The sequence below is a fragment of the Dendropsophus ebraccatus genome, chromosome 13 (assembly GCF_027789765.1).
Source record: "Dendropsophus ebraccatus isolate aDenEbr1 chromosome 13, aDenEbr1.pat, whole genome shotgun sequence".
Lineage (NCBI taxonomy): Eukaryota > Metazoa > Chordata > Amphibia > Anura > Hylidae > Dendropsophus > Dendropsophus ebraccatus.
The window spans coordinates 15,611,687-15,626,694 of record NC_091466.1 but is presented as its reverse complement, the minus strand read 5'-3'; the positions used below and the strand labels follow the sequence as shown (position 1 = coordinate 15,626,694).

The 15,008-nt window shown below is 42.9% G+C and overlaps 1 protein-coding gene and 1 long non-coding RNA gene across 3 annotated transcripts in view; one reads left to right on the top strand and one right to left on the bottom strand.

Moving 5' to 3' along the window:
• Positions 1 to 4,158, bottom strand: part of TAGLN2 (transgelin 2) — a 29,438-nt gene extending 25,280 nt beyond the window's left edge. The window contains exon 1 of the mRNA XM_069949981.1: positions 4,087 to 4,158. The gene's annotated coding sequence lies outside the window, so the exon portion shown is untranslated. The remainder of the gene's footprint in view (positions 1 to 4,086) is intronic.
• The window catches only part of LOC138770762 (uncharacterized), an 85,955-nt gene that overhangs the window by 38,080 nt on the left and 32,867 nt on the right, over positions 1 to 15,008 (top strand). The window lies entirely within an intron of this gene.

Below are 15,008 nucleotides of genomic sequence, written 5' to 3'. Positions count from 1 at the left end.
ATGATAATAGCTGGGAAAAGTTCATCATGTATACCTTTGACCGAAGCTTAAAACGTATACCATTTTATGGTGTGCAACGAGGTACATTGCCCATAGATTTCCACTACAAGATAAAAGTACACTTTATACTGTATACCTTTGTATGGAATAGCATACTAGTCCAGCAAAGGCCAAAAGGGCACTTTATTGGTCTCCGTTGGGTGAATGGAGCCCACGGTCACATTTTTTCATACATGTCAAGTGTACTTCACCAATGTAATGTGAAGAGGACCTAACCTCCCTTACACCTTTTTCTTCCATGTAAACCTTTGAAATTGTGGTAAGAATCAGGGTAATGCTATGACTTTATCTGTCGCAATGATGCATTCACGTAGAGCATGCCTTGCACTGGAGGACCTGATACTACTACAATCCTATCAGTTTGATATTTAAAATTTGTGTAATGCTTTATTTGTCCTCTGGAGGCGCTGCTGGAAAATTAATTACTTTTTTTTGAAGCCCTGAATGATTACTCAGCAACAGAACTCCTCATAATCAACTTGTTAGGGAAGCATTCTAACCAGGTTTGTTCAAGGAGCAGTAAACCTTTGTTTGTTTCCCAGGGACCACCCAAGGTCTCACTTTATCACCAAAAAAAACAAATACTACAGAAACAACGTGACAGCGAAATGACCTGAGGGTAACAACATGGAGCCTGTGTGTTGTTTCCTCCCATAGACTTGTGTGTCACACACCTGTACACACATATACACACCCATATTATAAGAAGCTGCACGTCACCCCAGGCCATTACTTTTTAACTCAACTTATAAACTTCATTGGTGCAGAAGACTGAAGAATGTCATGTCAGATTATTTCAGCCGGGACCAATAACATGTAAATTCAACATACTGGGTGGGATACGTAGACCTAAGACTTCCTGAGGAAGGAACCTACGTCTGTTTTACATAACAAATTATGTGTGACACTAGGAATGTTCTCCTCCATATAATACGAGTAAATGGGGTGAAGGGGCCTCAACCGTCCAATGTCTCCATTTCCACCATGAATAAAGTTTATTGAAAATCATGTTATATTGGCAGATAACACATCTACCTATTTTTTTTTTTTACTTTGTCATGTTTTATATGTGTTGTCGTTTGTTTTATGATGTTCATGTGAGAGAGGGAGAAGAAAAAAGAAGAAAGGAAAAGCCCTGGCTTGCCACACCCTAGGCACACTGGATTGTACCTCTCTCCTATTGTAATTTCCTGCTCTGGGTAAATGTCACAGCTATTAAAATACAGGAAATGAATGGTCTCTGAGACACTGCTCTGGAAAACGTGCCGAGCGACTTTTCTGCCTAAACCCGCATGAGGATTTTTTTAACAGCAAAACAAATATAAACCAAAGGCCTTAACACTACTGTAGAAAATGTGGAATGTAAGAGGCCGGCCATAGAACGGCCTTAGTTTTCCTTGGAATTGATAAATGAGCTGATAACGTGGGGTTAATACTGACACACAGCCTCGGGGAGGTGAGGGTAATACTCATAATCCCAGCCCTGAAAAGCAAAAGGGAAATTGTGCAAGGAAAACAGAATTCCTGCTCTGATTGCGCAAGACGTCTCGGCACGCCTGTCCATCCTGGCTGCCTGATAACCTCATGTACAGCAGACTTAAAGGGAACCTGACACATTTGTCCCAGCTAACAGGTGAAAGAGCAGGGAGAGCCGAGCACATTAATACCTAGTTTTGTAGAAAAAGGGTCAGTAGAACTTGGAATACATTCATCTGCTCTTTCTGGGATGGAGAGTCTAGTGGGCGGTCCTAATCAGTAATTGAGTTTAAATATAACAATAACTCATTCATCTAAGAAGGACCGCCCATTGGACTGCTAAACCTAAAATGAGTTGAGGTTTAGATCAATGTATTACAAGTTCTCCTGAAGCTTTTCCCACAACACTATGGTATATATTATTCTGCTCCTTCTGCTTTATAACATTATTCCTGCATTCTCAATGTGATCGGTTCCCTTTAAGGTGACCACACACACAATTCCAGACTATCATCATCTGGAAAGAAGTTGGCTGTGTTTGACATTTGTGTCCAAAAGACCTTCCATCCATGAACATTCTTTCAGGAAAGAATGTTCTCAGAATGTTCCCAGAACCAGGGGCCTATCAGACAGGAGTAATAGAGGGGGCATGAATAGTATTCTCAGACATTCCCTGCCCTCCAGCCAGTAACACCAGGGGGGCTCAATCCACCTATTGTCTATGGAAAAAAGAAATAGGTCATGTAATCACAAAGAGCCTCCAAAGTGTTGGGAACGTCTATGGACCACACAGAGGGTGGTAAACGCTAGATGTCTCACTCTTACGTGTCCCACTGAACACAATATATGTAACTTTCTTTCCCTAGATTTTTTTTATAACAATATGTATTTCTGGATTTTTTTCAGTAATTTTTATTTTCTGCTTTGATCCTTCAGACAACCCCCAGCTTCCTTGATGGGTAACATCTCCTCCCGGAGAATTTTCTGGCTCGTTTGGAGTCAATAGTTGACGTCAGCTGCTTTGCATATCCTCCATCCTAGATTTTTATTCAACCTTTTTAAAAGTCCGAGACACTGATCTGATCTTTTGGGAATTCCTGTTACTTAAGGATGACCCTCTTGACATAGATATAATGGATTTTTTGGGTGACAGATGGCTTCCATCACCATGTAAGTGAACCGTAGGGATGTCACATTAGAGGCGATGAGCTGCACGTACTAAAGGGACTACCTCTGGGTTTTAGTTAAGCAATAATTCTAGGAATTCTGGAACTTACGACTTGAGGGCGTGTATACTTAAACAAAAAAAATCTATATGTAACTGAGACCTCATCATCTGGGCTGAGTAAAAGAAATGGACAGCATCTTAACCAGTCTAGGTGAAGTCATATGATATAGGCGTGGGACTACTGCTGAGAACAAATGGCGACAGTAAGGACCAGAACCATGCAGCATCCTTAGTATTGGTTACATTGGTGGCGGGGAGCCTTTAAAGGGGTACTCCGGGCCGGGGGTATTTTTAAGCTATGGACGGCAGAGGTGGTTATGGACCCGGTGCTGGAACCGGGGAGGTAAGTGACCTCCGCCATCCATAACCACCCCCTCCCTGGCCATAGCTTAAAAATACCCCCGGGCCGGAGTACCCCTTTAAGATCCATTGGCCAATATAACACCTAGAGGTACACCGTGCCTCATGTCTTACTAGTCTCTACTAAATGACAATCCTGATAATACATTATAGTAATAATCAGTATGTTTAAACAATATGTATAACAACTAAACTTGATAGCCCCCTTAAATTGTGCTGCACCCCTATTTCAGAGTATACTCCGCCACCCCATTCATTGAGTGGAATGTATAAGGTTGGCAATTCTGTCCAATATCGAAGAGGAGGGGGAGCTGGTTAACCGCATTACACTCACATTCCAAAAATACCTCCTCCAACCCAAAACTATGTCCATACTTTCACATAGATAGTCCAGACCCTGAGCCGATTCCAGCTTCCTAGGGAAAAAATCTTATTGAACTAGATGGGCGTAGGTCCGAAGACAATGATTTCAAAGGTTACACTGAAGCTATAGGAGAGCTGAGGCGCCGTCTATTATAAGCATTTACCATGACACTGAGGCGTGAGGCACAAAGTACCTCACGCCTCAGCATTAATACTGTTTTACAGTGAATTCTAAAGATTCTTCTTCTCAATATCTAGACGACGATATTTGATGTAACGTTTCCTGAGCTTACAATGGTACTCCCACTCATCCTGTACATTCATACAATAGTGCACGGCATCTGTCAATAGCAAGCTCTTGGGGTTATAGAATACATACACTATTACCCGCCATGACAGTCTCTAAACTATAATGAATATACAGGCAGATAAGAGAAAGGACTTTGATCTGTTCCAGCATGTACAGCTATAGGTAAAGTATAACCAAAACATATGCAACCTCAACACTAGAGAAGAAAGCATTAAAAGGTAGACATAGATTTACAGTGTTCAGATAGATCCGATCTATACAGAGAGAAGGGAAGGAGGCAGCTGCTTACCTTATTGTAGTGCAGACAGCAGGAAACAAGACTGGAATGAGCTTCTGTCTCTGAGTCTCTACTTTCTCAGCCCTGCCCCAAAAAAAACAGCAAGTATGATGTCACCTCTAATCAAGAAAAAAAAAAAGAAGGGTGTGTAGAGGGCGTAATCTCACCGGGGCCAGAATTCCTACTTGTGATTTCAAGGCAGCAAGGTCTCAGCTTCATTCACAGAGGGGAAGGCTGATGTATTATTCTATACGTCTCTTATTCCAAATTGTTCTTTAGAGCAGATGGAGCTGGAAAAGAAAAAAATGTCAACGTTTGAAGCTCTTAATTGGCTTGAATTATAATGTCATTTATTTTGCTAGTCTCTTGGACTTTCCCACCAATCAAAACTTCTGACGTGTCCTTTACACAACAAAACTTTTTTATTTTTTTTACACTGGTGTACACTTGCAGTATGCATTAGGAAATGTTTGTATTACCTAACAGAATGTGATTTTGGAATCCAATAAAAAATGTTTACCACAAGGTATATGTTGTATACCTTGCAGGATGTAAGAATATAAGTATTAGAATATGGCCCCTTATGTACAACAATATAACTACTATAATACTGTAAGAGAAACAGATTGCTGAACTCAGGGAGAACAGCCAAATGACAACACTGCCGGCTGCTAATGAAAGCGCTCAATGCAGTGAAGTCCTAGGTGCATTGCCCCCTGGGAAACATGAGTATGCAAAAGAGGAGTCCGTGGAGCCTCATTGAAGAGTCTCAAAACACAGGACTAGCCAGATATCCCTCCGGGAAGGACCCAGCCAAGTGGCAGCTCCTATTAGGAAACCACCAAATCCACCATATTAAGTGGCCCTATAAGTCAGTGTAATGACAAGGGATAAACCAAGGCTAGGTAACCATCCACAGACAGCTGTTTCGGGGTGTTGCCCCTCATCAGTGTGGAGCAGGATTCTGGCTAGGTGGGAGCAATGCCTAGTAGAGCCATAAGAGATATCTGGCTAGTCCTGTGTTTTGAGACTCTTCAATGAGGCTCCACGGACTCCTCTTTTGCATACTCATGTTTCCCAGGGGGCAATGCACCTAGGACTTCACTGCATTGAGCGCTTTCATTAGCAGCCGGCAGTGTTGTCATTTGGCTGTTCTCCCTGAGTTCAGCAATCTGTTTCTCTTATGGCTCTACTAGGCATTGCTCCCACCTAGCCAGAATCCTGCTCCACACTGATGAGGGGCAACACCCCGAAACAGCTGTCTGTGGATGGATACCTAGACTTGGTTTATCCCTTGTCATTACACTGACTTATAGGGCCACTTAATATGGTGGATTTGGTGGTTTCCTAATAGGAGCTGCCACTTGGCTGGGTCCTTCCCGGAGGGATATCTGGCTAGTCCTGTGTTTTGAGACTCTTCAATGAGGCTCCACGGACTCCTCTTTTGCATACTATAATACTGCTCCTATATACAGGAATATAACTACTATAATACTGCCCCTATATACAGGTATATAACTACTATAATACTGCCCCTATATACAGGTATATAACTACTATAATACTGCTTCTATATACAAGAATATAACTACTATAATACTGCCCCTATATACAGGTATATAACTACTATAATACTGCCCCCTATATACAGGAATATAACTACTATAATACTGCCCCTATATACAGGTATATAACTACTATAATACTGCCCCTATATACAGGAATATAACTACTATAATACTGCCTCCTATATACAAGAATATAACTACTATAATTCTGCTCCTATATACAGGAATATACCTACTATAATACTGCTCCTATATACAAGAATATAACTACTATAATACTGCTCCCTATATACAAGAATATAACTACTATAATACTGCCCCTATATACAAGAATATAACTACTATAATACTGCCCCTATATACAAGAATATAACTACTATAATACTGCCCCTATATACAAGAATATAACTACTATAATGCTGCTCCTATGTACAAGATATAATATTGCCCATAGTAGATCCCATCACTCGGCTTGTTCTTTGTTCCATGCATATTTCCATCATTTCACTTCATAGCCGGATTCTAGCCATTAACACACAAATAGCCAAATTTCCATGTGTGATGAATCATTGAAGTTGAAATGAGCTCCGCTACAATAACACAGCAGCGTCAGGTCAGTGTGTAGGAATCTATATGTGCTCTCTGTAACAACCTCCCAAGTGAGATTTATGTGTCAGTAAATGTCCAGCGCCGAGTGGACGAGAACTGTGGAGTTTATTATATGTAACAGTGGAATCTATCAGTCATTGTGTAGGTTTCTATATATAGAGACTAGAGCGGCCACTGCACAGGAAACAATTTGGCCTTGTTTCCTACCAATCCATTATATGTAATGTAATTCAATATAAAGCCCATTACATAATGACTGCCTTATTATACGTAACATATGAGATCCAGAGACTAGAGCTGGAACAGTTCCTGGACAGTGCCCACTGGCAGAAGGGCCCAGATGTGACATTAGTGGTTGCCATTGCCCATGTTGTTATCTTGACTAGGTTTATGCTGTCCTATCTCAGGGCAGCATAAAGTAGTGACAGAGAAGCTGAACAGAATGATGTATCACTTACATTATTCTGTGCAGCTGATCCAGTGATCTCCTCCTGAATAACATGGACAATAAGTAGTTCTCTCCATAATGTGCATGAGCCCATTAGTCCTAGATATTCATAAGAAGCAGAAAACTCCTCCCACCGGCTGATGATTGGCAGTTATCTATCCATGCTGTGTATAGTCAGTCAACTGTCAATCAGCAGCTGGAGGGTGGGGGGAGGGGTGCAGCAAGAATCCTATTCTCCTGCATATTAGGAGAACCGCTGAACAGAATTATTTAAACAATACACAGAACTGTTCAGCATTTCTCACCAGTTTATACTTCCCTCATTTAAGGCATAAACCTAGTGACAGATTCCCTTTAAGGTAGACATACACATTCAAAATCTGTTGGCCAAATAGCTCTTTCACTTCTATTCCCCGAAAAACATAAACGCTCACCATTCATGGGTCTGGATGGGGGGGGGGGATGTGCAGATTAAACAGCTTGCTTTACTGCCTTCTCATCTCCTCAAGATCATACTGATCAGGCAGCTGAAGTTCAGCATGCCTGATCCTTCTCTTCCCTGACATCTTCTGACGGGGAGGTCGGCTTCAAGGTGTTAGGGCCTAACTACTTTTTTCCATTGTGATTTCCCCAGCTACTCCCTGTCAGAGATAAGGTCTATTTCTATGAGCCGCAGCCATAATAAACCTGACACTAGAGTCTCTTTACATGGTGTCTGTCAGCAATCTCATGCAGTAAATGTCTCCTACCAGTCCTGTATATGGGACAGTCACCCGGCACATGAGGATACATCTGCCATTCCTATAGAGAAAATATGGCCTCTCCCTCCGGATCTAGACAACACCAACAGGAAAAGAGAGGATGCATGGAGCTGGGAGATAAGACAAGGCCTGGGATCATATCGGAGTCCGGCTGTTTGTATAACATTGATGTTCTGTATTCTCACTGTTAGGGGTATGACACCAGCTCTACCACAGCCAGAGGGAAGACAAAGCAGAGCCTGCAGCACAGAGTGTTTCAGGAAAGGAGTGCATTGCTGAGGTGATCTGTCCACTGTGATTGGATATTGTTGCATTTGAAGTGGTTTTTCACACTTTTCTCTAGAACAATGGATCCTGTCAATATCCCGCTCAGACGTCAGTCCTTTGTTGTTGGAAAGATTTGTATATGAGAAGACCCAATTGCAGCACTAAACACATATACATAGTCAGGTGTGTGTGATGCCTAGTACATCTTACTAAAGGTCCCTATACACCTTTACTAACCAATGGTCGTCAGTTATCTCTCCCGTCCGGACTCTGTCCTCCTCATACACAGGAATGTTTAGTGCGGCCAAGCGTGCCTGTGTTCTCTGGGTAGAGTTACTCCACAGACAGGGAGTCCTGGCTGCAGCTTATCTCTCCCATAACAAAGGGGTCAGGTAGTGATTCTCCATCATACCTGACTCCTATGTCCACTGGCTTCATGTGTTGGTGGACAATCGGGAAAGGCCCATACACCTTATACTGATGGCTGGCAAAAGTGTATGGGGACCCTAACATCAGCCAAAAGAAAGATAATGCCACAACCGTGTTTCTCGCTACAAGTGAACATATCCGTACCGGAGAAAAGCGTTTCTAATCCTGTACACTCAGAAAGCTTATAGATAATTGCATTTTAGATGTGACGGTATCTAAGCGTAGTCTGGACTGGAGTGAAGGTGGGAAGTTTGCGACAGCTTTAAATTGACGTATTTGATAAATCGGCTACCAGTGTGAAAACTAAAGCAGATTTCTCTTCATCCTGGGTGTTTTGATAAAGAGCAAATTGTCATTTCTACAAAAATTAACACAGCTTTTGTGTATACTTTTTGAAAATTAAAAATTTGAAAGTGTACCTGTCGTTTGGAAAAAACTTTGACGTGTCATAGAGACATGTCAAACATTTTGATCGAGTGTTGAGAACCGTATTGATCATGAGAACGAGCCGGGAGAGGACCGCGCTAAGAGTGAACCTCTCCTGACTCTGTGTCATGTGATGATTAGGGCCTCTAATGTGACTCTTTCACAGATATGCAGCACGGCCCTCTTTCTACTCATTCTCTCTATGACATGCTACCATCAAACGAATAGTCCAACAGCACAGAGTGTAGAGAGTTGCCTTAACGTCAGTAGATGTGGAATGCATGCCAGAAGGTCTCCAATCCCAAGTAAAGACCATATAACATCAAGCAAAAAAGTTGTCCGACAGCATCCAGTAGTGCAAAAGAGCAAGGATTTATTCAAGCGACATACACAGTGGCAACGTTTCAACCTTGAAAAAGACCCACAAGGGTTGAAACATTGCAACATTGTGTAAGTTGCTTGAATAAATCCCTGCTCTTTTGCACTACTGGATACTGTCGGGACAACTTTCTGGATGTCTATGACACGTTAAAATTTTTTCCAAACAACGGTGACAACTTAACTCCCCCCATCCCTTCCCTTATTCTTTTCCTCTGGTTTGGAAAAAAAAAATTCAAAGTTGTCTGAGGGTGCCATGTAAACTATATTGATGAGAAGATTCAACAACCTTTAAGGATACCACCTGCTTCCGTTTACAGGGATATCTTTTAATGTTATTCAGCTGGCACATGTGGTTCACCTACATGCCTGGATTTGGTTCTTGTTTATAAGGATCCTTGATATTAATGTGGCAGCATAGGTACATAGTTATAAGGCCAATATACTCCACCAGGGCACCCCCATCATTGACTACTGCCCAGAGGTGGCCCAGTGCCACTGTAGCACACTTCCTATGGGGAGGTATGTAGGCTAAGCATGGCCACCTCATACCGTCACCCTTGGGCAGTCATTGTACAGACTTGTCCATGTATGTAAATCCTATCATTTATTGGGCAGTATTCCCAGGCACCATAGACGGGCTCAGGCCTCACACTACGGCTGGAGGTTATATCTTCAGCGTGTATGAAAACCCCATTGTTCGTCCTGCTCCAGGGGTGGAAGTTATCTTGTAGTTTCAAGGAGTGCCAATGACTTTCTTCTGTGCCGAGCCAAGAATTAATGTTGTTCTATTATATCCCAGAGGCTTCGGCTTGGAAGATCCGGGGAAATAATTTGTTTTTCATTATAATCTGTACATTGTAAAACGTTCGGCCTGAACATTCCGACATCCATCAAACGTGTGAGAAAATGTCAGGGTGGTGGATACGGTCCCAGGGCGGTATCTTGGCGCCGATCTTTAGTTCTGACAGGGTGACAGTCGCGGTGTGGCAATGTAGTAATATATCACCGAGGCATAACTAGCTAGCTATGGGAGGGGGGTGATAGATCTATAATGGAAGCCATTTTGGATATTCACCAAGATTAGTGGCAATGCAATGAACATTGGTGTATATCTGCAATATTAGGCAGTAGAATCCTGGACAGCTGGGTTGTCACCCAGCTTTTCAGGAGCCATGGTTATGAGTCCTGCTTAGTCATATATGGGGGGATATGAAGCAACAGTATCTACCATCCATATGCCACTTATGTTGTGAGCAGATGGGCCAATGGACACTAGGGCCGAGTACAGCTGTTTGCCCTGCAGCATAGGCCGTTATTGATGGTTGTAGTAGGTAGTGAGATACTAAGTGGCCATATGAGTGTTAACCCTGCAATATGTCTTCTATGTTGACACTCCTATCTTGACACTCCACAGTCTATGTTCTTGTACATGAGCCACAATGTGCAGGCGTCTTATATTACTCAGCTGGGGATCCTTAAGAAACATTAACAGAAAAGCAATTGTCCCGTGTAGAACGTCCAAAATACACAGACTAGTAAATCATTGCCCTCACACAGCAGCACAGACGTTCAGCTCCAATATCCGACAGCTTCAGTCTATCCCCAACATCTCATCTATTGCGAAACTAGGGATGGGCTTCTTAAAGGTTTTTCATGGGATAACCACTTTATTATCTATATATAATGATAATAAATGTATCATCACTGGGGACCCCACTGTTGGGGGCCTACTAGCCGTCTGATTCTAGACCCGGATAGCTAACGTTGTGCATGGCAAGGTGTTTTAGCAGTGTGTTATGCTGGTGTAGGTTTAGTTATCTTGCAGTTTAGCAATATCTGATTATGTATTCTTTGACTCTGATTGTCCCCTGATGAACCCAGATACTGTAATGGGGAAACATGTTGGGACAGGTGTGAGAACATTTTGCGGTCACACTGTTATAAATCAGAGGTGTGTATCTCAGTTAATGTTATTACTGGACAGTCCAAGGTTTAATGTTACACAAATCTGAATCTGGTGACACATTTAGGGCCTTATTACACAGAGTGATGGTCAGCCGAATCAGGCCGATTGGGACGATTATCGCTGCGTGTAATAGAGACAATGATTATCTGATGACAGCGATTGTTAGCTGATTGGGTCTTTAGGTCCGACACCAAAATCATTGGCTGATACGTGTAATAGTGGTGCACGGCCGATGGCTAACGAATAAATAAACTGTTATACATTACCTCTCCACTCTCCCGGTCTTCTCCTGCCCTCTGCCCCGCACCGCAGCTTCGAACCGGTCTCTGAGCCTACAGGCCGCTCAGCAAATCACTGGTCGCAGTGGACCTGGTCAGTGATTGGCTCAGTGGCCTGTCAGCTCAGAGCCCATTTTGAAGCTGTAGCTGCAGCACCGGGAAGCAAGCAGAGGGTAGGGGAAGAGCGTGGAGAGATAATGTATAACAGTTTAAGGCAATGGCTGCACAGACATCACTAATGCACAGCCCTTGCTAAGCGATAATCAAGCCGTGTAATAGGCGCGGTAAATGAGCACTGATCTAAAAGATCGGCGCTCGCTTACATTATTGATCGAGCTGTCGTCGACCCGTCTAATAGCACCCTTAGTTGAGGGCCTAGTAATCTTCATGAATTACATGCTGAGATTTTTTAACGTTGTATTGCTAGGACTAATGTGTGGCGATTTAAAGCCTATATCTTGAAATCTATTTTGCATTACTGTTGCTTCACGGCTGTATTTACTTGAGTCTCTGTGTATAGGTTAGGGTACTATTCAACGGAATGATAATCAGCCGAATCGGCCGATTATCTCTCTGTGTAATAAAGACAACAATCAGCCGATGTTCGTTGTCATCGACTGATCGTTGATATAGTTTAGAACCTATAATTGTTGGGCGCCGACCGCGCATCGCTACATGTAATAGCGGTGCACGGCTGGCGACTGACGATCTACATTACCTATCCACGCTCCAGGGCTGCTGCTGCGGTCCACTTCTCCCCGGGTCCTGCACGCTCTAGCTTCGGAGCGGCCTGTCAGCTGACAGGCCGCTCTGAAGCTAGAGGGCATGGGACTCGGGGAGAAGCAGACCGCAGCAGCAGCCCTGGAGCGGGAATAGGTAATGTATACCATCTAAGCAATCTTGTTAAACGATTATCGGGCCGTGTAATAGGCCCAGTAAACGAGCGCCGATCTAGCAGATCGGCGCTCGTTTACAGTTGTTATCGGGCCCCCATCGTCCGCCTAATAGTACCCTTACAGTTTGTACCAGAGCTTTGTTATTTTACTTAGTGATAGAGCTCTACTCATAGATAATAGGTATCTAGTTATTTAACAACTGTTTTGGCATTGACTGGGACAAAGGTTTTAAGATATTGTTCATTTTATCCCTTAGCTCTGACAACCTCTTATTTGTACTGGGTCATTTTATTTGTATCACTAATCCCCAGAATATTGTTCCTTGTGTATTACTAATCCCCAGTATATTGTTCCTTGTGAATCACTAATACCCAGTCTATTGTTCCTTGTATATCACTTTTACCAGTATTTTGTTCCTTGTATATCACTAATATCCAGTATATTGTTCCTTGTGTATCACTAATGTGGTCTCCCACCATGGGTGTTGCTACTAGTTACACCCTTCGTAAAAACCTGTACTTTTTCAGATGCCGCAAGTGTGTATATTCAGTTATTGCACAACTGTAGTACTGAAGGGGTTATTGTTTATTTGTATGTCACATAGATCTGTAGGCCAATGAGTACTCTCTTCTTCTATCCTATCATTTCTCTCTTTACTTCTCACTTATGCACCCCTTACCCACTCATAGCATACCTTGCAGGGGCTGTAAATAGGAAGTCACATGGGTAGAGGAAGTGTAGGGTCTTTTATCGTTAGACTCTGTAGAGACAAGAAGCAACTTCCAGTTTCTTCCCAAGTACCTCCACTCAACACTATGTAGTGTTAAACCTTCACTAGAGAGGACAAGTCAGAGATCATCTCAACCCACACCGTGGACAAGGAGAGACACAGTGCAGGACAGTATCCATATAGAAAGTAAAGGAACTGATCCGGATAGAGCAAAGTTGCTAGAAGCCTATGAACTCTATCTCACAGCATGGGTGTAAGCAGGAAACCCTTAGCATTCCGCTCATCCCAGGTAACAAGGTGTGGGGCTTGTGTCACCCTCTAGGATGGGTCAATCAACACTGGTGGGCAATAGGTGGTGCAAAGACCAAAGAGTCAAAACACAGGCACAAGTATTCTCTCTCTTCTCAAGTATTCTTTTATTTCTACCTCCGACATTCCGGCAGAGCACAGTACTACTTGGGTTGGGACTCACGGCATCCTTCTCTTTATTCTTCTGATTCAGCATGCAACCCAGTCAGCACGACTGTATCACTCTCTATACTCTCACTACAGATCTGGATCCTAAACTATCAAGTGTCTTATCAAGCTTAAAGTATTATATCAATGCAAAGCTGTATGATCTGCTGCATACAAGTATTTTCAGAGTAAACCAGATCCTATTTATGATAAAGAGACTCTGGGATTCCTCGTCAAGCACCAGCACAGTACACACACATCCTTGGGTCATCTCCCCTTTCTGTGGGTGGCAGTGCCAATAGTCCGGGTGGGTCACTACTTCACTCTGGACCACCGTGATAAGTAAGGACTGTGGAGGTAATCTCTTTATAGCTGTAATCGCTCTCAACCCCAGACAGAGAGTGCTGCTTTACTGTGCCCACATGCCCTGCTCATTCCTCCCTGCAGTCTCTTTCAGCCCTTGTGTTTCCTATCCTCTCCATTCCTGCTATAATGTGCATGCACTTACACTCAGCTATTGCTGATATAATATGCCTGCACTTACACTTAGCTATACAAACTGCTGCTATAATGTGCCTGCACTTACACTCAGCTATACACACTGCTGCTATAATGTGCCTGTACTCACACTCAGCTATACAAACTGCTATAACGTGTCTGCACTTACACTCAGCCATTCACACTGCTGTATAGAAAAGTTTCTGTCACTGTCCTCCTGCACAGCTGTGATTCTCACTTCCTGATCACATATTCTTTTGTTTCATTCGTTACATGTTGTTCAGAGCTTTAAAAAAATATAATTTTTGGGGTGTGGAACAATTTGTCTGCATTTCAACGATTCCTTATGTGAAAATTTGCTTTGGTTTAAAAGTGGATTTGATTACAAGCGCAGTGCCAGAACGAATTATGCTCGTCATCCAAGGCACAACTGTATATTATTCCTTGTGTATCACTAATACCCAGTATATTCATTGTGCTATCCCATTTGAATATTGATCATTATGTTATACTGGTAATCACTGGAGCCTAGTAATCATAAATGATATTTGTCTACCCTATCCAAACCCATAGAGGTGACCACTCTATGGAAGAAGACATTCTGTACCTGTGCACAGTGCTGATTCCCAGTTGCGCTCTGTCTTATGTCGCCAGTTAATGCTTTACTGGTTAAAGACTAGACATGATGTTAAACGCTCCTGTTGATGGTATTGTCTGTCGGTCTAACTTTGTATTTGTTTACATTGTCTAAACCTGTAGCCTATACAGGTATAACCTAAATCGTGTTGTATCTTAGTTTGTACCCGAACCCGATTTATACATTTATTAGCAAAACAGAAGACTATAGGACTGATGAAGGCAGCAGAGTTAAACATACTCGCTTGCTGCAGGCCACAGTGGTGCCATCCTTTGGCTTTTCCCTCTTCCTTCAAGCTTTGCGAGTGCACAAGTGAAGGCACTCGTGTGCCGCAATGCGGGGGGTAGAGAGCGTCCTCTTGCAGCCTGAGGCATAATGCTGCCTAGTAGAGTGGTTGACAGGGCCTGGAGCCAATGGCTCCCAGCCCTGTCAAACACAGTGCCGCATTCAACTGTATGCTCTCCTGATTAGAAGCACATGCGGTTAAAGGGTCAGTGTCAGAACCTGGAATTCTGTACAGTTTCCAGATGGGCACATGGTTCTATGGGGCATTCCGGACATGTCCTATAATTTTCTGACCTTTT